The sequence below is a fragment of the Phascolarctos cinereus genome, unplaced genomic scaffold (assembly GCF_003287225.1).
Source record: "Phascolarctos cinereus isolate Bilbo 61053 unplaced genomic scaffold, phaCin_HiC Scaffold_3;HRSCAF=262, whole genome shotgun sequence".
In the NCBI taxonomy this organism is placed as follows: Eukaryota; Metazoa; Chordata; class Mammalia; order Diprotodontia; family Phascolarctidae; genus Phascolarctos; species Phascolarctos cinereus.
The window spans coordinates 123,912,111-123,936,025 of NW_027555736.1; the positions used below are offsets into that span (position 1 = coordinate 123,912,111).

A 23,915-nucleotide genomic window follows, 5' to 3' on the forward strand; every position below is an offset into this window, starting at 1 on the left:
TGTTGTTTATATCATTTAGCCTACAATACTCAGTTAGTAACATTAGCTAACATTTTTATATGACACTTGGCAAACAATATCTCATTAGCACTTCATAATAACCCTTTAAGATGGAATACCAAGTATGCTATTCTTATTCTTATTACTTTACAGATGAGGAAAACGTGACTCTGAAATGTTGAAGGACTGGCTCATCATCATCTTGTCAGAAAGTATTGAAGGTAGGATTTGAATGTTGATTCCTAATACAGCCATCTTTCCACTATACCATGTTGTTTTTCTCAAGAAATTTTGCAAGAAGACATTTAATAACCTAATGCTTTTAAATCTCCATTTGATCAACGAGCATTTATGAAGCACCTACTATGTACCAGATAAGATGCTAATTACTAGGGATATAAATAAAAATGATAAAATCCCTGCCCTCAAGAAATTGCATTCCATTAGAAGGATGCAACTTATATTGGAGATTGGGAACCAGGGAAGGGAACTTTGTTCAAGTCTTTCAAAACTGTTTTTCTTTGCACTGTTCTTATTGCTGTATAAATTGTTCTCTTGGTTTTACTTACTTCATTTTGCATTGGTTCATCTAAGTCTTCCCAGGTTTCTCTTTCCCTTTATTTTTGACCATTTTAAATAAAAATATTCCTAAAGTGAATCATATACTCTTCTGCTTTCTTAGAGTATAAATAGTACAATGCAATATTTTATTAATGGCTTGAGATCATCATCACAAATTTCAGTCAACATACTGTGGTATACTGAGTTGTGTAGAGATGATTACTCCTACATTAAATGTCTTCAGTCTAGGATGCCTTTTTGTCTGATTTTCAAAGTTTTTTTTTGTCTTGTTGGTTATAAGCGATCCCTCTTTGCTATCAGTATGCCAGCCTTCCAATTTGTTGTGTCTAATTGTCTGCCAGGTTGGAAACCAGATAACCAACTTGTTAAAATTATGTCTGACAAAAAAGTAATTAGGCTGAGTAAATGTGTAACTCTATGAATAAAGGACATGAACTTTATTGTACAGAATTTCAGAAATCTAGTTGTTCAGTTTTTTTTTTCTGATGTTTACCGGCTCTTAGCCATGCTTCAGAGAGGTAAAGCTGCCAAATAGCTAAATCCAAATTCAGTGTCATTAGATAGAAAGGATGTAACTTCTTCCTGGAGAGAGTTTTCTGTTTATCACTGACCAAGCATAGGATGTTTGTTTCACTTATAGAATAGGTCAAAATGAAGGAACTTTGGTCTCTTCCCTCCTCCCACAGAATTCCAGTGTTTTGTCAATGATCATTCAAGGGCAGGATAAGGCAGGTGGAGGGGTGTGGAAAAGTGCTTAGAAGAGAGCATGGCTTTCTGCAGATGCTTAACTGTCAACTCATTGATGAAAGCTGAGTGGGAAACTGGGCTGCTAATGTCTGTCCAACAGCCTTTGGAGTTGGATAATCAGAGTATTCTAAGCTTCTCACTGGGGACTTGCTTCCAGTTCCTGAGAGTCTGGGCCATTTACCAAGAGCAGGGCTTAACTGAGCTGGGATCTTCTTACTGCATTTCCTTTTCTTCTTTTGTTTCCTCCCAAAACAAAGCAAAGTAAAGCAAAATAAAACAAAACAAAACAGACATAGGACTTGAGAAGGTTGACTGTAGATAATAGATTTCAGAGCTAGAAGGGATTTTTGAGTTGGTCGTCAACCTGGATGAAGAGAGAATGGCAGGTGATGTACAGTCAGTATCATCTGAGGTAGAGTTAAGGGGGAAAAAGTTTTAAATATATCGGCCTGCAAAATGTAACAGTGAGGAAAGACCTCAGTTCCACTTTTGTTTGTGGTCAAAGCAACAACAACAACAACAACAACAACAGTATCTGCTTCCTAGAAGAAGACCATTTACAAGCCACGAAATTTGCTGCAGTGATTGCGTTTCGTGCAGAAGCAAAACGGTGGTTATTCCATTATCCTGATTCAATTACCCAAGCGTTCTCAGGGTCTGTGTCTTGCCTTCCTCCCCCTCTCCTTCTGCGCCTTGCAGAGCTCTGCCTCACTCTCCCGGTCTGGGCTGCTGGCCGCGGGGGCTGTGATGCAGGTATGACATATGGTCCGCTCTTGCCTCAGCTGGGATCCCCTCTGGTGTCTCGTTAACATGCGCTGCCTGGTGGAGCTGCATCATTGTTAAAGGAGATTCCAGCGCAGCGCGTCGGTCCCTCTTCTCTGGGACTCCGAGGCTGCTAGGCTTAAAGGAAGCGGTGAGCCGGTTCAGCTGCAAATAACTTCCCATTACAGGTAAAGAAAGCAAAGTCCTTTCTTCTGAGCTGCCGGGGAGGGGAAATAGGGAGCGTGAGGGAGCCAGAGAGGTAGCTGGCTCTTCAAGGTTCCCATTACCTGTCAGTGCTCCTGTGCTCTCATTTAGGGGCTTAAGTAGATAAATGCTGTTTATACTGATCTCTACATCTGGTAAATGAAACAACGGAAAGGAGGTAGGGCTAGAAGGGGAAAAACCGAAGGGCACGGACTTCTCAGCCCTACCGGGATGCACAGTCATGGGAAGGTAAAGAGGAGCTAGTGGGGCTGGGTGTTATGCCCCATATGGAACTATGAGAGCAATTTAACGTATTCTCTGACTGTGATGGGGGTTACAGATATTTTGTAGATTCTCTCTCTCTCTCTCCTCTCTCTCTCTCTCTCTCTCTCTCTCTCTCTCTCTCTCTCTCTCTGTCCAGGGCCCTCTCTTTCTTTTCTAGCAGGCTTTTAAAAAATATGAGTTCCATTCTTAATATCTAAGTAGAAAGCAAGATTTTAATGATTAAAAAGATTTAAAAGGTTTCTGCAGTGTGGGTATGAGGGCTCCGATAGCAGATGGGAGAGGTTTCTAAGGGCTGATTTATGGTAAAATGGTACATGACTGGGGTACATACATATGGATCACTTATCCATATGTGTAGTATATATGGATTAGTTTGTGGATGGATTATTTTGCATAAAGCAATGCACACATGAGTTGGCTTGTAGGGATGGGTGAGTGAATGCGTTTATCTAGGGAGTGAGCTCTGTACTGTTGTTTCGCAGAATGGTATTATGTATCTCTGCTGCCCTTAGTAGAGCAGGGACACTGTAATATGATCTGTTATCTGAAAATCACAGGCATACACTAAATTTATCAAAAGATAACTTGACATCTGTGCCCTTGACTGGGACAAAATCAATCCTGAGTGATGGGGTGACTCCAGGGTTGGTTTTCATCTAGACTTTTGCCTTGCCTATGCCCTGTAAGTGGCTTTCTGTCCATGGCAAGTCATCGCTGAGATGAAAGGTAGGAACTGCCTCACAGATGGATCATAGCTGGCTCAAATGATGCTGTGTATCATTATTTTCTTGGCTCCTCTCTTCTGTCCTTTTCAGGAAAGACATTTTGCTTAAGGAGGTTGTAGTCATCCAAAATTTGTTCGTTGTGCACCTGAAGACAGAAAAGCAGGTGATTGTGACCATTTAACTTAAAATACCACTTTAAGACTAACCCACTTGATTCTGGAAAGACTGAGTCCCCTTGCTCACAAGGGTCCTAAGCTAATAAGCTGCTTCTCTTCCAGCACCATAAGCTACTGTGAGCCTACCCAATGGTATGAGTTTTGGATCAGAGTCAAAAGACTGGGGTTCAAATATTGTCTCAACTAATACTACCTGTATTAATTCATTTTACTTCTCTGGGCCTCATTTTCTTTTATCTGTAAAATGAGAGACTGGATTAGATGATCTCTGGTATCCCTTCCAGTTTTAGATTTGTGATGCTTTGTTGTAGACAGACTATTGTACACTGCCATGTAGTAAATGGTAGCTGGGTTCCACTTCTCTCCTCTGGCTTGCTTTTGCAGAGGAACAGACCAGTCCTTGGTCAATATGAGAATTTTTCTAAATTTCATATTGTTCCATGTTGTATGACATCTCACAAGAGCAGTCAGTCCCAGGGAAGTCCTAAGGGTATGTGAAGAGCTTCTGAATTCATCCCTCATTGTCACCTTCTTCCTTCTGTGCCGTCTGTTATCAGTTTTCCTTTCCTAACCTTAGAGAGAGCTTAGGACAGAATCTGAAAATTTCTGAAACGGATGATATATATGTGTATGTATATCTTGTATAATCTATCTGTCTGGCTATTTGTCTGGCTATGTATCTGCCTAGCTGCCTATCATTTTCCCATGTAAGATGAAAATCTTGCCACACAATTTCTTACTTCTTGAAAAAGGGAGAAATGGATCATGATGGGGCTTAGGATGAAAAATTGGAAAGCCACTATTTTATGACACCCATATAGTATAATACTCATGTAATTAGAATAAACAATTTACTTGTGACATAAATCATTGCTGAGGTCTTTATTTTCCTTTGAAACTTCTACATAAAAACATGAATAAATTTAATATTTGGTTCAGAGAAGTTGGAATGATCCTGAAATACAATAGGCTTTTGTATTTTTCATTGTGTTCCCTGTTACACCTTGAGAAATATTTTCTTGTGGGGGAAAAAACCTCAAATATTTTAGGCTTGGCACAAATAACACAGTATACTGATTTATTTTTCTAGTAACTGATTAAAAAGAATGCATTTTTCTGGAGAGGAAACAGTGATGAAATTCTTGTTTTATAGAGGATAGTCATTTCCAGTTGTGTCTGACTCTTTGTGACCCCATTTGGGGTTTTCTCGGCAAAGATAATAGAGTTGTTTGCCATTTCTTTCTCCAGCTCATTAAGCAGAGGAGGAAACTGAGGCAAACAGGGTTAAATGACTTGCGCAGTGTTATATAGCCAGTGTCCAAGGTCAGATTTGAAATCGGGAAGATGGGTCAGGAAGATTCTAGGGCTGGTACTCTATTCACCGTGCCACCCAGCTGCCCAGGAATTCTTTTTACTGATGAAATTGCATTCCAAACCTCCCCCCTGGTGTGTGTTTCTATATATTTATATTTTACATACAGAAAGTATATGAATGTTATTTATATATGTAGAGAGATAGATATCTCTGCCTATATAAAGAACATATATAGATTGTCTCTATAAAACATATATACTATATAAGATGTCCCAAAAGTCTCAGTAAGATTTTAAGTTTTTTAAAGCTTAAAAAACATCACTAAGACTTTAGGGACTTGCATAAAAACATACACTGCCCTTTGTGCAGTGGGTTTATTGTAACAAGATCAAACTCTGAAATGAAGTTGAATACTTAAGAACTTTACAGGGAAGCTAGGTGGTGCAGTGGACAGAGCACAGGCCCTGGAGTCAGGAGGACCTGAGTTCAAATCCAGCCTCAGACACATAACACTCACTAGTTGTGTGACTCTGGGCAAGTCACTTCACCCCAATTGCCTCACCAAAAAAAAAAGAACTTTACAAATGGAAGCTCTAATTTATTAAACTTTTCATGGTTTTAAAATGATATGTTAATCAGGAACTTAATATGTAACTGATAAATAAGAAGTAGAAATAATTTCATGTTAAACCATGTGAAATAGAAAAACAGCTTATGCTTAAAAAAAAATCACCACATAGACACCAAGCATGAGAAAAGAGGTGGCTGAAATTCGGGGGTGTGATGTTCCTTGGGTGATTATTTGTGTTGGGTCTTGATTTGAGAAGGAGGAAAAAGGAGGAAACATAATGGGAAGGAATTTATTTAAATAAATTTTCTATACTCAGTGGAAATGATTACCGCCACCAGCTTTTCACTGTTACTGTTTATAAAAGGGGAGAAAGGAGCATATTTATGATGTGAAGGACAGGAAGTCTCCTGTTCTCTTGACCCTAGAGATGAGTATCGGTGTGAAATTAACATTTCTGCACACATGGGTTTTATTACCTGTTATGTAAAAGGGTCTGTAGGTAAGTATGATTAGGTCAGTGGTGGAAATAGGGAGATGACCTAAGACTAAGTGTGTGTGCGTGCGTGCGTGCGTGTGTGTGTGTGTGTGTGTGTGTGTGTGTGTGTGTGTGTGTGAGAGAGAGAGAGAGAGAGAGAGAGAGAGAGATGAATTTGATTTGTATCTATTGGGTTGTGTGGTATATAGAATTGTATGTTAATATACCTGGATCCATGAGACCCTGGATTCTAAATCTATTTTTATAAGAGTCAAATGAGCTATCCTAATTCCTTTAATATTTTAACATGGATAAAGATTCAAAAATTTATTTAATTTTTTCCCCCTAAGGCACTGTGTTATGATAAATGAGACATTCTAGAAATGAGCAAAAATACTTAAAATATTTACAGCAAAGTTTATAGAAAATTCAGGTATCTTAGAGATCATCCACTCTAACCTCCTTATTTTACAGAGGAGGAAAATGAGACCCAAAAAGTTTAAATGACTAATCCTACCAAATATATGACAGAACCAGGGCCAGAACCTATGTCTACTGGTGACTAGTTCAGTGCTTTTTCTGCAACGTTACTGGAATAATATAGACATGGGTCTTTTTGCCAGAATATGACCTTTTGAATTCACAGGTCCATTTCTATACTGTTACTTGCATAAGGGCACTGCATCTTAACTGGGCTTTGTAGAATCCATACCCCTTCTCCCTTATTATAATGGATAGAATGGTGCTGTGCTTATAGTCTGGGGACTAATAAATGTTTATTGAATTTAATTCATGTCTTTGAAGTGGGGAATTTCTGTCTGGGATTGGTGACTCCTTCATAATTTCAGCCTAGTTGACAGATTTGTTGGTAGTAGTGTTTTTGTTTCCTAGGCAACTTCGCAGGGCAGGGATGGGTGTGCTTTGCCATTCCATTTTCAGAGCCGATTAAACTATACTGGCCTATTGATATAATAGAGGTCTACAAATGGCTACTTCAAGGGGAAATCATTACAACTGGCAATTACCTACTGAAGAATCTCAGTAATGTAGAATTCTCATTTACAAAAAATTCTGAATAGTTCACAGGTAAGTTATTAGCTCTTCCCTTCCCCTCCATAAACAGCTGTGTAACCCTTCAACCTCATAGTACCTTGTAACTTCAGAAGATAAAAAGATTTCACTAGTTTTATTTCTATAGTGTGGCAGGGCTGAAGAAGTCCAAGAATAATATCTTGTTTCTTCCCAAGGAGGGCTCCCTTGTGTCTGTTTACATTAAAGAATGTCCCAGAATGTTGAATTTGTAGCTGACTGCTTAATGTAATATAACCATAAAATAACTTATAAACATAAATGTTTCCCTAAAGCTTTCATTACATCCAAATCATCTCTTGCCTTTAATTCAAGTCATTTAGGTTGGTAATGTAAATAGGACATAACAACATAACAATATATAATATTGTTGTTCAGTCATTCAAGTCATGTCTGACTCTTCATAATTCCATTTGGGGTTTTCTTGGCAAAGATACTGCAGTGATTTGCCATTTCCTTCTCCAGCACATTTTACAGATGAAGAAACTGAGGCAAATAAGGTTAAGTGACTTACATAGGATCAGACAGCTAGTAAGTGCCTGAGGCTGGATATGAATTCAGGAAGATGTGTCTTTCTCACTTCAGACCTGGCACTCTATCCACTGCACCATCTAGCTGCCCCAATATATGATAGAATACAAAAAAGAATTCCTAAAAATAGCATGGAGTGAGATCACCTTTCCTTGGCTAGTTTGGGCATACCTTGAAATGAAGTTACAGTGACTTTTTGGCAACAAACCAAGAAGAAAGAAAAATTGCTATAAATTAGATCTGAGAGTCAATAAGGGACGAATTTAGATATCTGTCCTTTGGTCTTTTGTGTAGAGAGAAATTATTCATCTAGAATATTCAAATCCTGTTTTTTTTTTTTTAAATCAAATCCATGTAGCTCTTCACCATCATTAAGTACTGAGTGTAAACTATATGTCTTGTTTTGGCTTAGTGTAATGAATTAGGTAAACTTACATTTTATAACTCAAAATCATAAAATTCAGAGGAGCAATGAATTCCCAACAAGTCATTCTTTTTCTTTTTTTTTCTTCTGGTGAGTCAATTGGGGTTAAGTGACTTGCCCAGGGTCACACAGCTAGTAAGTGTCAAGTGTCTGAGGTCAGATTTGAACTGAGGTCCTGCTGACTCCATGGCCGAGCTCTATCCACTTCACTGCCTAGCTGCCCTCAATGGGTCATTCTTATTAGTTTGCTTTATTGAGGAAAGCAAGGCCCTTTCTGGAGGGTGTTAGTTTCGATTTTTGAATCTGGTTGTAATTTTCTTTTAGTCAGTGCTCTGTTCTCCCTGATCCTAGATCAAGAATTTCTATTAGCTTCTCTCCTACGCCTTTGGCCTCTCCTCTGTTTCCACATATTAACTTCCAGTCTCTTGATCTTCAAACACATTATCCTAGGTTTTCTCGTGCATTTCTCCCCCATTCAATGAAATGCAGTTCAATTCAATTTGATAGACATTTATTAAGTTTATTTATTAAGATTATTTATTACTACCTTCATGACACTGCTTTGACTCTTTCTTTCCTTTATTTTTCTTATCTAATATCTGTCAATTCCACTTCTGCAACAATATTTTTGGAGCCCTTAAGCTCAGAATGAGTGGAGGTGAAGAAATGAATACTAATGACAACAAAAAAAAGGGCCTTTTCTGTTTGTGGGAGAAAAGAGGAGTATCAAAGCATGGCTAGATTATGGCTTATAGTGTAGAACTAAACTCTTATTTCAGTTCAGTTTTCTCTGCAAAGAAGAAAACTGAAGTAAACAGGTAGGGGCAAAAAAGAGGTTGAAATCCAAGATAACTCCAGAGGGAGTAAGAGAATATCTAGCTGTCCTCCATGAGTTCAAGGCACAAGTCCCAAGGAATTTCTGCAGAGGTGGTTCAAAGTACAGGCAGCTTTGATTATAAAGTCATTTTAGTGATCTGTGAAAGAACATGGAGAGTCAAAGAAGTTCCTCAGAACTGGAGAAGGGTAAATGTCCCAATTTAAAAAAAAAAGGAAGAGGATACGATTTTCAAAATATAGACCCTTGAGCTTAACTCCTAGTCCTGGTGAAATTCTGTGAAGTATCGTTAAAAGGATCATTTCTGAACATTTAGAAAACAAATTAGTAAATAAGAACCCATAAGGCTAGGTGGCTCAGTGGATGAAGTGCTGGTGCTGGAGTCAGGAAGGCCTGAGTTCAAATGTGACCTCATACAATTACTAGCTGTGTGACCCTGAGCAAGTCCCTTAACCCTATTTGCCCTAGTTGTCTCATCTGTAAAGTGAACTGGAGAAGAAAATTGAAAACCACTCTCACACCATTGCCAAGAAAACCCCAAAAGAAGTCACAAAAAGTGAGACATAACTAATCAGCTAAAAAAAAAAGGCATTCTCAAGAACATTTCATGCCAGGCTGGCCATATCTATTTTTAAAATAGAATTATTAGACTGATGTATCAGGGAAGTACCATAGATATAGTATACCTATATTTTATGACAGTAAATGTCATAAATCCCTATGTAGTATCTCTTGTGGGCTACTCTTCAGATTTATACTTGTACTCATGAGTTTTTTAATGATTAATTTATTTTTGGTTTTCAGTATTCACTTCCATAAGATTTTGAGTTTTGAATTTTCTCCCCACCTTCTCCCCCCCCCACAAAGACAGCATGCAATCTGATATAGGCTCTACTTATGCATTCATATTAAACATATTTTCACATTAGTCATGATGTAAAGAAGAATTCGAACTAATGGGAAGAACCATGAGAAAGAAGAAACAACACAAAACAACAAAAGAAAAGGAGAGCAGATAGTATGCTTTCCTCTGCATTCAGACTCCAAAGTTCTTTTTCTGGATGTGGATAGCATTTTCCATCATGAGTCATTTGGTGTTGTCTTAGATCATTGCATTGCTGAGAAGAGCTAAGTCTATCAAAGTCAGTCATTGCATAATGTGACTGCTATTGTGTACAATGTCCTCCTGGTTCTGCTCATTTTACTCAGTATCAGTTCATATAAACCTTTCCAGGTTTCTCTGAAGCCCACCTTCTCATCATTTCTCATAGCACAATAGTGTTTCATTACATTCATATACCACAATTTGTTCAGCCATTCCCCAATTGATGGACATCCCCTCAATTTCCAATTCTTTGCCACCACAAAAAAGGGCTGCTATAAATATTTTTTGTATATGTGGGTCCTTTTCCCAAGTTTATGATCTCTTTGGGATACAGAACAAGAAGTGTTATTGCTGGGTCAAAGGGTAGGCATAATTTAAAGCCCCTTGGGCATAGTTCCAAATTGCTCTCTAAAATGTTTGGATCAGTTTACAACTCCACTAACAATGCATTAGTGTTCCAATTTTTCCCACATCTTCTCAAACATTTATCATTTTCCTGTTTTGTTATGTTAGCCAATCTGATAGGTGTGATGTATGTATTCCTGAGTTTTGGCCCTAGAGGGTGGCTGCTACTCTCAGGGTTCTTGGTTATGTCTTGTGATGCCAACCTTCTAAAACTATAGCTTGAGAGCCCCTACTAGTGTGCATCCTATTAACAGTCAGCTAGTAGATGCAATCAGGTTTTTTTATTTCATTTTTTCCTGATTTTATTAATTTATTTTGATTTTTCAACAATCACTTCCATATGCTTTTGAGCTGAAAATTTTTCTCCCCCTTCCTCCCCCCCACCTTCCCCAAGACGGCGCACAATCTGATATAGGCTTTACATTTACATTCCTATTAAAGATATTTTCACATTAGTGAAGTTGTAAGTAAAAATTAAAACCAATAGGAGGAACCATCAGAAAGAGGCAACAAAACTCAACAGAAGGTAAAAATAAGTGATAGCAATTTGACTTCCATAGTTCTTTCTTTGGATGTGGACAGCATTTTCCATCCCGAGGCCTCTGGAGATGTCTTAAATACTTGTAATGCTGAGAAGGGTTCAGTTTAACAATATTAGTCATCGCATAATGTGGCTGTTATTGTGTATGAAGTCCTCTTGGTTCTGCTCACTTCACTCAGCATCAGACCATAGAAGTCTTTCCAGGTTTTTCTGAAGTCAGCCTGTTCATCATTTCTTATAGCACAATAGTATTCCATTACATTCATATACCACAACTTGCTCAGCCATTCCCCAACTGATGGGCATCCTCTCAATTTCCAATTCTTTGCCACCACAAAAAGAGCTGCTATGTATATTTTTGTACATGTGGGTCCTTTTCCCATTTGTTTGATCTCTTTGGGATATTGCCCCAGAAGTACTATTGCTGGATCAAAGGGTATGCATATTTTTGTAGCCCTTTGGGCTTAGTTCCAAATTGTTCTCCAAAATGGTTGGATCACTTCACAACTCCACCAACAATGTATTAGTGTTCCAATTTTCCCACATCTTCTCCAACATTTATCATTTCCCTGTTTTGTCATGGTGGCCAATCTGATGTGGTACCTCAGAGTTGTTTTGATTTGCATTTCTCTAATCAATAACGATTTAGAGCATTTTTCCATATGACTATAGATGGCTTTAATTTCTTCATCTGAGAACTGTCTGTTCATATCCTTTGACCATTTATCAATTGGGGAATGGCTTGTGTTCTTATAAATTTGTCTTAATTCTCTATATATTTTAGAAACGAGGCCTTTATCAGAGAGACTGGTTGTAAAAATTCTTTCCCAATTTTCTACCTTCCTTCTAATCTTAGTTGCATTGGCTTTGTTTGTGCAAAAGCTTTTCAATTTAATGTAATCAAAATTATCCATTTTGCTTTTCATAATGTTTTCTATCTCCTGTTTGGTCAATGACTATAGTAATTTATTATTTGATAAACCCAAAGATACCAGCTTCTGGGATAAGAAACCACTCTTTGAAAAAAACTGCTGGGAAAACTGGAAAAGAGTATGGCAGAAACTAGGCATAGACCCAACTCTCACACCATATACTAAAATAAAGTCAAAATGGGTTCATGACATAGATATAAAGGCTGATACCATAAGTAAACTGGGAGAACAAGGAATAGTTTACCTATCAGATCTATGGAGAACAGAAGAATTCATGACCAAACAGGAGATAGAGAAATTGATCGAAGCAAAGATATTGGTTTTAATTGTCAACATTTCTTAAAGAAGCTTAACTGATTTCAAATAGTCATTGCAATAGGAGGCCAAAAGATCTAAGAAATCATTTTGGCCTGAAAAATCTTGACCTTCTTGCCAAGTGGAAGCATATGTCAACAAAAGGCAAAGCCTATTTAGAGTTCTAGTTCATTTGTAAAGTATCACGTTAGAAGACAAGCTTTTTATTTCTTTTTTTTTCTTATTAATAAATTTCATTTGGACATGTGGAGAACAACTTGTGTCACAATGACAATTTTAAACAACATGACTAAAGACTGTAGTGCTCCCCAGAGTGGTCATAGGGTATGTACAGTATGGAAAGAACAAAGCTGCACCTCAGAGCTGATCATGATCCAGTTAAAAATCCTGACATAGTACACGTGCTAATACATTTCCTTCAGTAAGCTTTTTATTTCTGCACAAAGCTAAAACTCATTTGGTCAGGGGAGCATGGGAAGGTAAGAATTGGGTCAAGCTGTGGGACAGTCACAGTACATGCTCTAGTTAATGAGGAATTCCCCCAAGGTGGATGGGCAGGAAGCAGGTGTAGCCTTCCAGGTGAGCAAAATTTTCTGATTGGGAGGGTCCACCTGAAGAGTACCTAAGGGTCACGTTAGGTGTTGCCCTAAGGCTTCTCTCACTTACTGGGACTTTTAGCTCTATACACGAGTCTGCCTTCACCTGGTAGTCACCAAACATGCATTCACAGGGGAATAGGATTGCCTGGGATAAGACGACATGGAAGTTTGCCATCTGCACCAGTAAAAGAAATTCCCTATATAAGTGAGATCATCAGTCCACTGAATTATCAAAGTGCATTAGATAGTTACAGATTAGTTACATACAGGCTGAAAAAGTGGGTTGGTACCAACTGGAGGGGATAAGGGACTTCCCTTCACCTTGTCACTTGTTGAATTCCTGTACCTTCTTCAAAATCTAATTCAATGCTACCTCTGTCAGTAAAGTTTCATTGATTCTAACAACAGCCTTGTCCCTTAGACCTCATAGCAATTTGTTTCATAACTCTTTAATACATTTAATATGCTATATTAAGCATTACACTTGCTTGTATTGGTATCTTTGAGAGCAGAGACCATGCAAACTAAATTTTGTATCTATCAAAGTTCTAGATTCCTATTAGGTGCTTATTAAATGTTTGTTGTTGTTTCCAAGTATTGGAAAAAATAAGATGAACCTTGTTCTTTTGGCTTCTAATTTCTTGGTCCTCATGTGATCATTTCCTTCTCAATGATCTCTGGCTGATCTCAACTCAACAACTATTATTAAGTGCCCTACTTTGTGAAAGACAAAAGAACACAAAGACCAAAACAAAATAGTCCTTGCCCTCAAGGAGTTTATATTTTACTGGGGGAGGGATGATAAATGTGCATGCAGGAAATTAAATACAAGGTATACATAAAGCAATGAAAATAAATTTAAAAAAAATTTACAGGGGCAGAGGGATAAGGAAAGGCTTCTTTTAGGGAATAAACTGGAAAGAAAAAAAATTTCAAAAGGCATAGGGTGAAAGGGAGTGAAACTCAGACTTGAGACTTCTTTGTGCAAAGGGATGGAGATAGGAGATGAAATGTCATGTATAAGGAATACTTAGTAGACCCCACATAAAACAGAATTATGGCATCTTGAAGAATCACAGATATCTAGAAGTATCATTATTTGTGGGACTTTAGGGGCCTGCTTATGGGTTCTACATCTTCCATCTGTGAACTAACCTAATTAAGATTATAAAACTTATGACAGTGGTTGTAAAGTGATGAACTCTTAATAACAATGACTCTAGGATACCTTGTTTTTTGGTAAGGCAATTGGGATTAAGTGGATACCTTCTATTAGATCATAGAAGAGTTACTATCTGTATTAGGGGAGACTGTCTATATTGATGAAATCAGACATGATCATGTATGGTTATAGTGTTTTTATCTTACCATTGTATCAGACTGTAAGTTCCACAATGGTAAGAACTAAGTTTTGTTTAAATTCTATGTAACCCCAGATGTCTGAGGAAGGGGGGGAGAGAGATAGATAGAGATAAATAGATAGAGAGAGAGAGAGCACCCTCCCACTGCTTACATCTAAGAATATTGTGGACAGGTGCATATGGGGCAGTATGGTTGAATGTGATGTCAGGTAGTACTACCTTATGCAAGAGAGAAGCTAGCCTGAGGCCCACCAGGTGCTGTAGTTATTGTTCGTTCAGCTAGGCAGAATTTCAACTAAGAAATCATTCATTTATTGTGACCAATCAATCAATGAACATTTATTAAAAACTGTGATATGCCAGGCCCTGTGCTTGATAGTGGGGATATAAACACAAAGAATGAATCATTTCTATCTGTAAGGAGCTTCCATTCTAATGGGAGAGACAAGTATACATATAAAATTATACAGCTTAAATATAAAGTGAGCAAACAAAAACACATACAAAATATATAAATACAAGGAAGCTTGCGAGGGAGAGCATTCAGGTTGGGAGATCAGATAAGGTTTCATGTAGAAGATATGGTGCTTGTTGTTCAGTCATATCTGATTCTCTGTGACCCCACTTGGGGTTTTTCTTGGCAAGATACTGGAGTGATTTGCCATTTCCTCCTCCATCTCATTTTACAAATGAGGAAAGTGAGGCAAACAGGGTTAAGTGACTTGCCCAAGGTCATGCAGCCAGTAAGTATTTAGGTTGGATTTGAACTTAGAAAGATGAGTCTTCCTGACTGTTGGCCCAACACTCTATCCATTGCAGCACCTTGCTGCTCTAGCTGTCTCTTAAAGGAAGAAAGGAATGCTATGAGGTAGAGGTACTGAGGAAATGGAGATGGGAGATGGTGTGTTGTGTGGGATTGCAAGAGCCAGAAGGCAAGCTAGAATGGAGGACATTGTCATATATTACTTTGTGCTGACTTGGCAATTATTCAAACATTTTTATGTGCATGTAAATTTCCTGTTTTCCATGTAAAGTCTAGGCTTATTGAAGATCAAAGTTGCCTGGACTTCATCTAAGAAGGCTTTCTGAAGCCAGTGGATTTTGGACTTTAGATCTAGAGTGAATTGATGGATGTGACTTGGAATTCTAATTGGGGCTTAGAAGTTAATATGTTAGTGGACACAAAAAGCATAGAAATTTGCAGTAGGGCTAGGTCTTCTTTTGTCATTTCTAGGACTAGAGGACAACAGAGGGATCTTCATAAAAACTTTGCTTTGCAGTTTTAGAGCTGGATAGGACCTTCAAGATGATCCAATCCAAGGTCATGTAGGTAGTTACTGAAAGCTGAGACTGGATTTCAGATCTCCAGGTTCATCTTTCCACTATGTCTTATAAGATGCTCTTTGATTTGTTCGGTCGTGTCTGCCTCTTTGTGAACTCATTTGGACTTTGCTATTTCCTTCTCATTTTACAGATGAGAAAACTGAGACAAACAGGATTAGGGGACTTGCCCAGGGTCACACAGCTAGGAAGTGCCTGAGGCCAGATTTGAACTTGGAAAGATGAGTCTTCCTGGCTTCAGGCAGAGTGCTTTATACACTGTACCACCTAGCTGCAATTTGGTTAGAAGGTATCAATTTGATTTTTAAATTGTTTGATTTTTGAAAGTTATTTGATTATTAAATTGTCCCTTTTTGTGACTAAATTGCAGTAGAGCCATAGTTACAGAAAGAAGACCATACCAATTAGAAGAGCAGAGAGTAGCATATTATATATGTGTATATATGTATGTATATTTATATTTTTGAGAGTAGCATATATTAAAGCCAAGATAATACAGCACCTGTGATCAGATCATTGTCTATCAGGGTTCCCTATTCTACCTGCCATGTAGGCAAGACTCTTTCCCCAAAAGGTAAATCTGTTCCCAACACCTGATTGGTCCAGGGAGCTAAGACCTAACCCACATCTTCTTTGGTACCTCTTCCTGGTGGCCTGCAGCTGTATTGAAGTGGCTTCCAGGTTACCTAAGGGTAGAGAAAGGCCATCCACCTAAAGCTGAGGCTCTTCAACCTTGGTGGACATCCTGGGTTGCACAAGTCATCACACTGCTCTACTGAAATAATGTCTTTCCATATGGAGACCAAGGAAGTCTTGTCAATACAAGCTAAGTGCTGCATTATCCTTTTTGATATCTTTTCTATTCTATGGCTAAGAAAACCTCCTTTCCTTAACTGTTGAATGGCCTATGAGTATCTCATTTCATTTTAGAATTATACCTAAATTATTAGGGGCCTTGTCCCTACAATACCCATTAAAAAAACAGCCCGAAGGGGTAGGTAAGAAATTTCACAAATGAGGTGGGGGGAAGGGAGTGGGATGGTGATGGTTTCAGAAAATAACAGCCTGTCTCTAGTTCCCTATAGCTAGAATTTGAGAACCATTAGGCAGAGCACCTGACTGAAATGATCTGATTTGCCATGATGGAGCATGACGAGAGAGAAGATTGCTAATGTGGCTGCCATTCAAACCATTTAGGGTTTTAGGGAACATATTCCACTCTTCAGACTGCTTTCAGCAGCAAAAATTCAGCCAATGCTACTCAGTAGTATAGCATGCTCCTTAAAGATTGCACCCATTTCACAGTTTACTAGCTGCATTTCACACTGGAAGTCATTGCTAGGGCTCATTAGAGAGAGTTCCAAGCAGTGTAATTTTGAGGAGTTCAAACTAGGGCTGACAAAGGTGCAGAAGAAAGAGCCCTAGTTTTGAAGTTGGAGAAACTTGTTCGAATTCTGGCTGCAATAATACTTGCTGTGTGACCTAGGGCATTTTACTTTACCTCTCTGGGCCTCAGTTTCCTTCTCAGTAGAATTTGAGAGTCAGACTGAATGAACTCTTGAGATCTGCCTTCTAAGCTCTAAATCTCTGATCCTCTGACCTCTCTGAGTTTCAGTCTCTTTGTATATCAAATAAGAGGTTTGGACCAGATGTTTTCCAAAGCTTCTTCCAGCTATATTTCTTGTGAATCTGTTTTCTTCCTCTTATTTTCTGTAGTCATTTCTGAACCACGACTGGCTATGAGACTGCTATAACTGGCTCCCACTTCTTTGCTTCCTGTGTTCCTCTGCTGGATTTAAGAGACAAAATGACACTACCTATGCCCATGGGATGAAGTTGAGGTCCCAATTTGTAGGGGAATTCTTTTGAAACCACAAGTAGGCAATTTTCTATTTTTGTTTCTTTAGAATATAGACTGAGACTGTTCATGAGTTCATTATTATACTCTGTTCCAACATTCTGGAAAGAGCAAGGAACATAGTCCTTTGTAGGAGACTCCTTTCTTCAGCCTTTGACAATGGGAGAAAAGGCACCATTAAAAATTTTTTTTGCAGTGTGTCTAAAGGGCCTCTGTTTAACAAGTTGGATAGGTGAGATATCATTCCAGCAAAAGGCCGTGAAAAAGTAGTGAGAAAGAGTGACAGTAAGCAACTTGCAGCCAGTAGAAATGAAAAATGAGTCATGCCATCTAAATATATTTTGCCTTGGAGCCTAGACTGTCATCCATCATCATTTATTACAGACTGGCCTCTTAATTTTTTTAGAGGAAATATCAGCAAAACTTCATGGTTTTAGGGCATGAGAGGATGGATAAATATTTGGTTAGGCAGAGAAGAGAGGAGGACATTCCATACAGAGGGGTTGGAATAAGCAAGTGTACAGAAGCAGAAAAACATAGAACTTTGATTCATAGACTTTGAGGAGACAACTTTGGCCACATAGGAAGATTTGTGGTAGAGAGTAATGAGAGATTGGAAAGGTAGGGAGAGACTAGATTGTGGAGAATCTTCAAAGTCAGCATGTGAATGTTATCCTGTAAGTCATAATGAGCCCCTGACAACTTGCAAACAAGCAAATAACATGCTTATAAAGTATTCTAGCCTTTACATTTAGATACTGAGCTGGCTATTGTCCTTGATCATAGCAAACACCTTTGGTAAGCATCTTCTTTCCTTTTTTTTTTTTGTGTGCCACACTTGATATGAATAATTAGGAGGTCCTTGAACAAATTGCCTTCATCAAGGAATCTTGTACAGTATTTTGTCAAGTTTGCAAAATGAGTTCACATGTTATTTCATTTGCTCTTCTCATTCAACTCTGTGTTACAGATAGAGCTGTGTGCAAGGTGAATGGTGGAGGCAGAGTGGGGGAGTCTAGTGGCAGAGATCGTTGATAGGAGGCTACTCCTGGCATGAAGTGATAAAGGTTTGAGCTAGAGTAGTAGCAGTGGGAGTGAAAAGCAAGAGGATTTTATGAAAGCCTTTGTGAGGGAAGAATCAGCAGAACTGGTGATTAACTGGAAGTCAGAATACAAGGAGAGGGAGAAGGAGTTGGAGATGACAGATTTCAAGCCTGAGAGACTGGTTTATAGTAGTTACAGAGATTTTAACCTTATGCCAATCTCCATCAGAAATTCTGACACATTCTAGATTACAAACTTGCTGTGATACATTCACTTTTCTTTCCTAAAAAAGTACTTGGTCTATATCCTGAGAACACAGACAATATGTAGCCATATTGATGAAATTTTGCCATGGCATCATAGAACCATAGATTTGAAGCTAGAAGGGATTGTAAATGTCATCTATTTCTACCACTTTGTTTCATAAATGAGGAAACAAAGGTTTAGAGAAGTGACTTGCCCAAAGTCTCACAGATGGCAGATCTGGTTAGAAGCCAGGTTCTTTGACCCTAAATTCAATCCTCTTTCCATTGTAGCATATGCTCCTGTGTAGCCAAAGAATGACACTGTGACTTAGTGAGAACAACACTCAAAGAGAAGTTGGGAGACCTGAGTTCTATTCCTGGCTCTACCAATCACCATGTTACCTTGAGCAAGTGATTAATTTTTCTAGATTTTAATTTTCTTCTCTGCTGTATAAAAGGACTTGATGTGATGACCTCTAAGTTCCTTTTTAGCTCTGGCAGGTTGTGGTCTACAAGTCTAAAAATTCAGTCCATCTGATTCACTGTGGCTCCTTAAAATGGCACCATGAATGATGGGATTGATGTACTCATATAGTTCTATCAAATGACATGGCTGTATGTGGGCCTGAAAAAATAGAAATCTGGTTTCTTTTGGGACTGAGAGAGAGAGAGAAGACAAAATAGTCCTACAAATTAGGATTGGGGGTCTGGAAATGCTTTGAGACACATGTGCATGTAAAAACCCTTAAGAGACTAATTAAAACATTATAGAAATAAAACAAACTCATGGCATCAGTGTAAAGAATGAGTGAAGCAGACATTTCCATATTCTGAGAGCAAAATAAATGAGTAGGGAAAGGGAGCTATGAAGTAGTAGGACTTGTGGCTCAGAGACAATGGAAAATTCTTTGGTTTCCAGAGCCCCAAAGGGAGATGGTATGCTCATGAGGTGGGGAACCTAGGAAGACAGTGTGGTTTATTGCCAAGAGTGTTGGATTTGAAGTCAGAGGACTTGTGTTTCAATTCTTGCTCTTTTAATAATTACCAAGGTGACCTTGGACAAGTCACTATACATCTGTAGGCTCTAATTTTCTCATACGTAAAATGAAGAGGTAGGACCAGATAACCTTTTTAGAACTCTTCTAAGTTATTGGGAAAACTAGCAGATTGTCTTGAAAAAGTTATTCACACTCTTCACCATTGAGGTTGGCAGGGAGAGGGGAGAGAGGTGGGTAAAAATGCCAAAGAAAGTGTAGGGGATCAAAAGTCCATGCTTACAATTTGAAAACCAAATAAAGTGCCTGATAGAGAGTCAATATGGGTGAGATGACTTTAAAGAAGAATGGGTTCTCTATATTTAGCCAATGATTCCCTTTTAAGGGGTAATCCTCTTTGTCTGACTTACATAGCTTTGGGGATTAGATTGATTTAAACTCCAGGCCTTCTCAGCTCTGTCAGGCTAGTGTGGTACACAGAGCTTTGGGGGAAAATGTAACCTGTGTGTCAGATGTCTGTCACAGGGATGGCCCTGGTTACCTTCCCTTTTTATGACAATAGCATCATTGGCTCCACTTCACTCAGACACTTAGGACAATCTCCACACTGGACAATAGTATGACAGGTTGATAAAGTCATCTTCCTTTTTACAAGTGGCTTGGTCACAATGTACTCCAAATAAGTTTTACCAAAGGCAAAGAAAACCAACATTTCTTGGAGAGATTGCAACAGGCTAATCACAGTAGGTTTGTCTATTTCTCTTTTGGCTAACTCAAAAGAATATAATCATTTCTAATTGTTTTTTTGCGTTCATTCTCTCCCCACTGCAATCCGTTCAATACCCTGCATCCAGATTATTATTCATAGAATTGAAAAATTCTAGAATTGGAAGGGACCTCTGTATATAACCTACACCTAAAAGCAATCTCTCTATAAAATACTCAACTAATGCTGTCTAGCTTTTCCTTGAAAATGTTGGATGATGGGGGACCCACTATGCCCTGAAGCAGCCGGTTGCACTTTTAGGTAGCTTTAATTGCTTTTATCTCTTTGCTGTTTCTACCCATAACTCTTGGCTCTGTACTCTTGGGTCAAAAGAACAAGCCTCATCTCTTTTTCACATGATAACCCTTCAGATACGTGATGATGGCTATTTAGTCTCCCTGGGCATTCTCCAGGCTAAACATCCTCATTTTCTTCAGCTGCATATAGCATGAACTCAAGACTCATGCCTATGGTGGTTGCCCTCATCTGGATGTTCTCCAGATTATCAATGTTGTGCCCAAAACTGAACCCAATACTTTAGAGATGATCTGACTAGGGCATAGTACAGAGGGACTGTGACCCTCCTAATCTGGGAAGCTATGCCTTGCTTAATGGAGCCCAAGACATTAACTTTTTGGCTGCCACATCCCATTTTCTTTCTTTCTTTCTTCTTTCTTTCTTCTTCTTTCTTTCTTTCTTTCTTTCTTTCTTTCTTTCTTTCTTTCTTTCTTTCTTTCTTTCTTTCTTTCTTTCTTTCTTTCTTTCTTCTTTCTTTCTTTCTTCTTTCTTTCTTTCTTTCTTCTTTCTTCCTTCTTTCTTCTTTCTTTCTTCTTCTTTCTTTCTTTCTTTCTTTCTTTCTTTCTTTCTTTCTTTCTTTCTTTCTTTCTTTCTTTCTTTCTTTCTTTCTTTCTTTCTTTCTTTCTTTCTTTCTTTCCGATAACATGTAAAGAAAGTTTTCAACATTTACTTTTATAAGATTTTGGGTTCCAAACTTTTTTCTCCTTCCCTCCCTCCATCCACTCCCCCCTCCCCAAGATGGCAAGCAATCTGATATAGATTATACATGTACAATCATATTAAACATATTTCCACATTAGATTGTAAAAGAAGAATCAGAACAAAAGGGAAAAAACAAGAGAAAGAAAAAAAAACAAACAAAAAGGTGAAAATAGTATGCTTTGATCTGCATTTAGACTTCATAGTTCTTTCTCTGGCATATCCCGCTTTCAACCCATATTGAGTTTGTGTTCCACTAAAACCTCCAGATCTTTTTCTAACCAACTGCTGTCAAACCATGCCTCCTCCATCTTGTATTTGTAAATATGATATTTTGAACCTAAGGGTAAACCTTTAAATTTATCCCTATTATATTTTATCTCATTAGACTCAGTCCAATTACCTAGCCTGTTGACCTTTTGAGATCATGACTTTATCCTTTCTCATTTTAGTTCTTTCTCTCTGCTTTAACATGTTAAATCTGATAACACATTAGATGAGCATTTATTCCTTTATGCCTATTCCTAAAACCACATTTGGTGTGTGGCATAACCATTGAGGACAGCAGTTAGTATTAATTCATCAACCTCAGCATGTCATATGTATATCAGTCCTGGGATCCAAAGTTAGTCATTTTTATTTTTCTGTTAAAGTATCTGGTTCTTAGGAATCAAACCAAGATTTTCCCTCATAAGAACAGTTCCCAGAATTTTCCCTTTCTTGGGTCTTTTTTCTGGTGGTCATTTCTACTGTGAGTCCTTGACATATAGCCACTTTTAGAGACTTCTCCATTCTGCACTCAAGAATTCAGGATGGAAAATTCTTCAGAATTCAAGAAATAGGTGTCTCCAACTCAGCAAGCTTTCTGAGGTCCAACATACCTGAGGGCAGGAGGTGGGAGCTTAGTGGCTATGCTCAAAGAGCTGCTGAATTCTTGAGTTATTTTGGTAGTCCTTGAAAAAAAAATCTATCCTATTACTAAATATACTCATATTGAGTTTTGTGTCTTCTTCCAGAGAAACTTGGACCTGTCTAATGCTATATGGTTAATCTGAAACCTCATTCCTTCTTAAAGGTCCTCAATGATTCCCTATATTCATGTGCTTAGAACTAGTATTTATCTTGATTGAAAAAAAAAAAGAAAGCGTTTGGCTTTTCTGAGCACATGGATTTACTAGTCCCAGGTAATTTGCTTATGCCTGCACAATGTTTTACATAGTATACATAAGTATTCACATTCTTATGCCAACCTTCTATTGCTTCCCAACGTGAACCATCCTCTCTAGCTGGAATAGCTCTCCATTGCCTACAAATAAATTAGTCCTTTTTATCCTGTTAATCATATTTTGCCCATGGATTGACCTGAAGATGGAAAAATTTTGTTGTTTCCTCCTGGCCCCCTTTTACCTGATAGTCAAATGGGAATTATTACCCATTCCCTTCTGAACAAGGCATGTACATTCGTACTTTCAAATACCTGTATTTATTCTGTTTCTGCTACCTGAAATGCTCTCCTCTTTCCTCTCCACTTATCTAAATTCTATCTTTTCTTTGGTACTCAGTTTAAGTCCCACCTTCTGGAAGATTGCCTTCAACTACCACAGCCTACATTGCTTAGGGATATTGCTGGGAGAGGTTTAGAAGTGATTAGGAATTCAAAAGCTCTGTGATTTCACAGGTGTGGGGTTTCCTTTTATTCATGTTGATTTCAACGCTTCTACACTTTGATAGACAGTCTTCATGAGCTTTTTATTGTCCTATCCTCCCCTGACCCAACCCTTGAATTCATCACCTGTTAGCAAATCTTGTGCTAAACCTTTCTAGATTTAGGGAGGCAGGCAGACTGGTCCCTGGATGACAAGCAGTCCATTGCTGGGCCCCTCCATGAAACCTTTCTAGCTCGTTAGAACCTGCCAAAGTGTATATTTAAATGGCACAGACATTAGGAATCCAGGGTCACCTTCACCTCAGAACGAGATATCTTAATAGAGTAGACCTTGAGTGGTGGGAGGGTATATTATACACATAGGTGAAGAGAAAAAAAACAGCCCCTGGTTTTCCCCAGATCTATTAACCATCTTTCCCCCATTAAAGCAGCATGGCATAAAGCAGTATAGGAAAAAACCAAACAAATCCAACAACACACACACTGGATCTGGAGTCAAAAAACTTGAGTTCAAATACCAGCTTTGTTATTTACTAACTGAGCGAATGTAAGCAAATCACTTAAACTCTCTGGGCTTCAATCTCCTTATGTGTAAAATTAGGCAGCTGGACCACAGGCCCCTTGGGTCCCTTCTAATTCTAAAACTAAAACCTTGCCATTGTATTTTTCTCATAGAACTAGGAGAAGACTGGATATATTAAAAAATACAGTAACATCAACCTGTTACATTGTTCTATTGACTTAGTCAAGCAGATGGAAATGATCTGTGGGTAAAGGGGTCAGTGCCTTCAGCTTTATATAAGGAGAAGTGACTATTGCCTTAAGAAGCTGCCTACATTGTCAGAAATGCAGTTGCTATTGATTCATGAAGCAATCTAAAGTGAATTTCTCTGTGTGCTTCAATATTCTCATTTTATAGAAAGTAGGCAATAGCCTAGCCTGCTGTATCAAATACTTTTAAAAAATAATTGACAAAAAAATAAATTATGGTAGGATCATGCATCCTCTACAACCTTCAGTCAATT

The 23,915-nt window shown here is 38.3% G+C and overlaps 1 protein-coding gene across 2 annotated transcripts in view; it reads left to right on the top strand.

Annotated features, from left to right (window-relative positions):
- The first annotated feature begins 1,597 nt into the window (after positions 1 to 1,597).
- The window catches only part of SV2B (synaptic vesicle glycoprotein 2B), a 165,961-nt gene continuing 143,643 nt past the window's right edge, over positions 1,598 to 23,915 (top strand). For both annotated transcript variants that reach the window (XM_020964491.2, XM_020964512.2), the window contains exon 1: positions 1,598 to 2,279. The gene's annotated coding sequence lies outside the window, so the exon portion shown is untranslated. The remainder of the gene's footprint in view (positions 2,280 to 23,915) is intronic.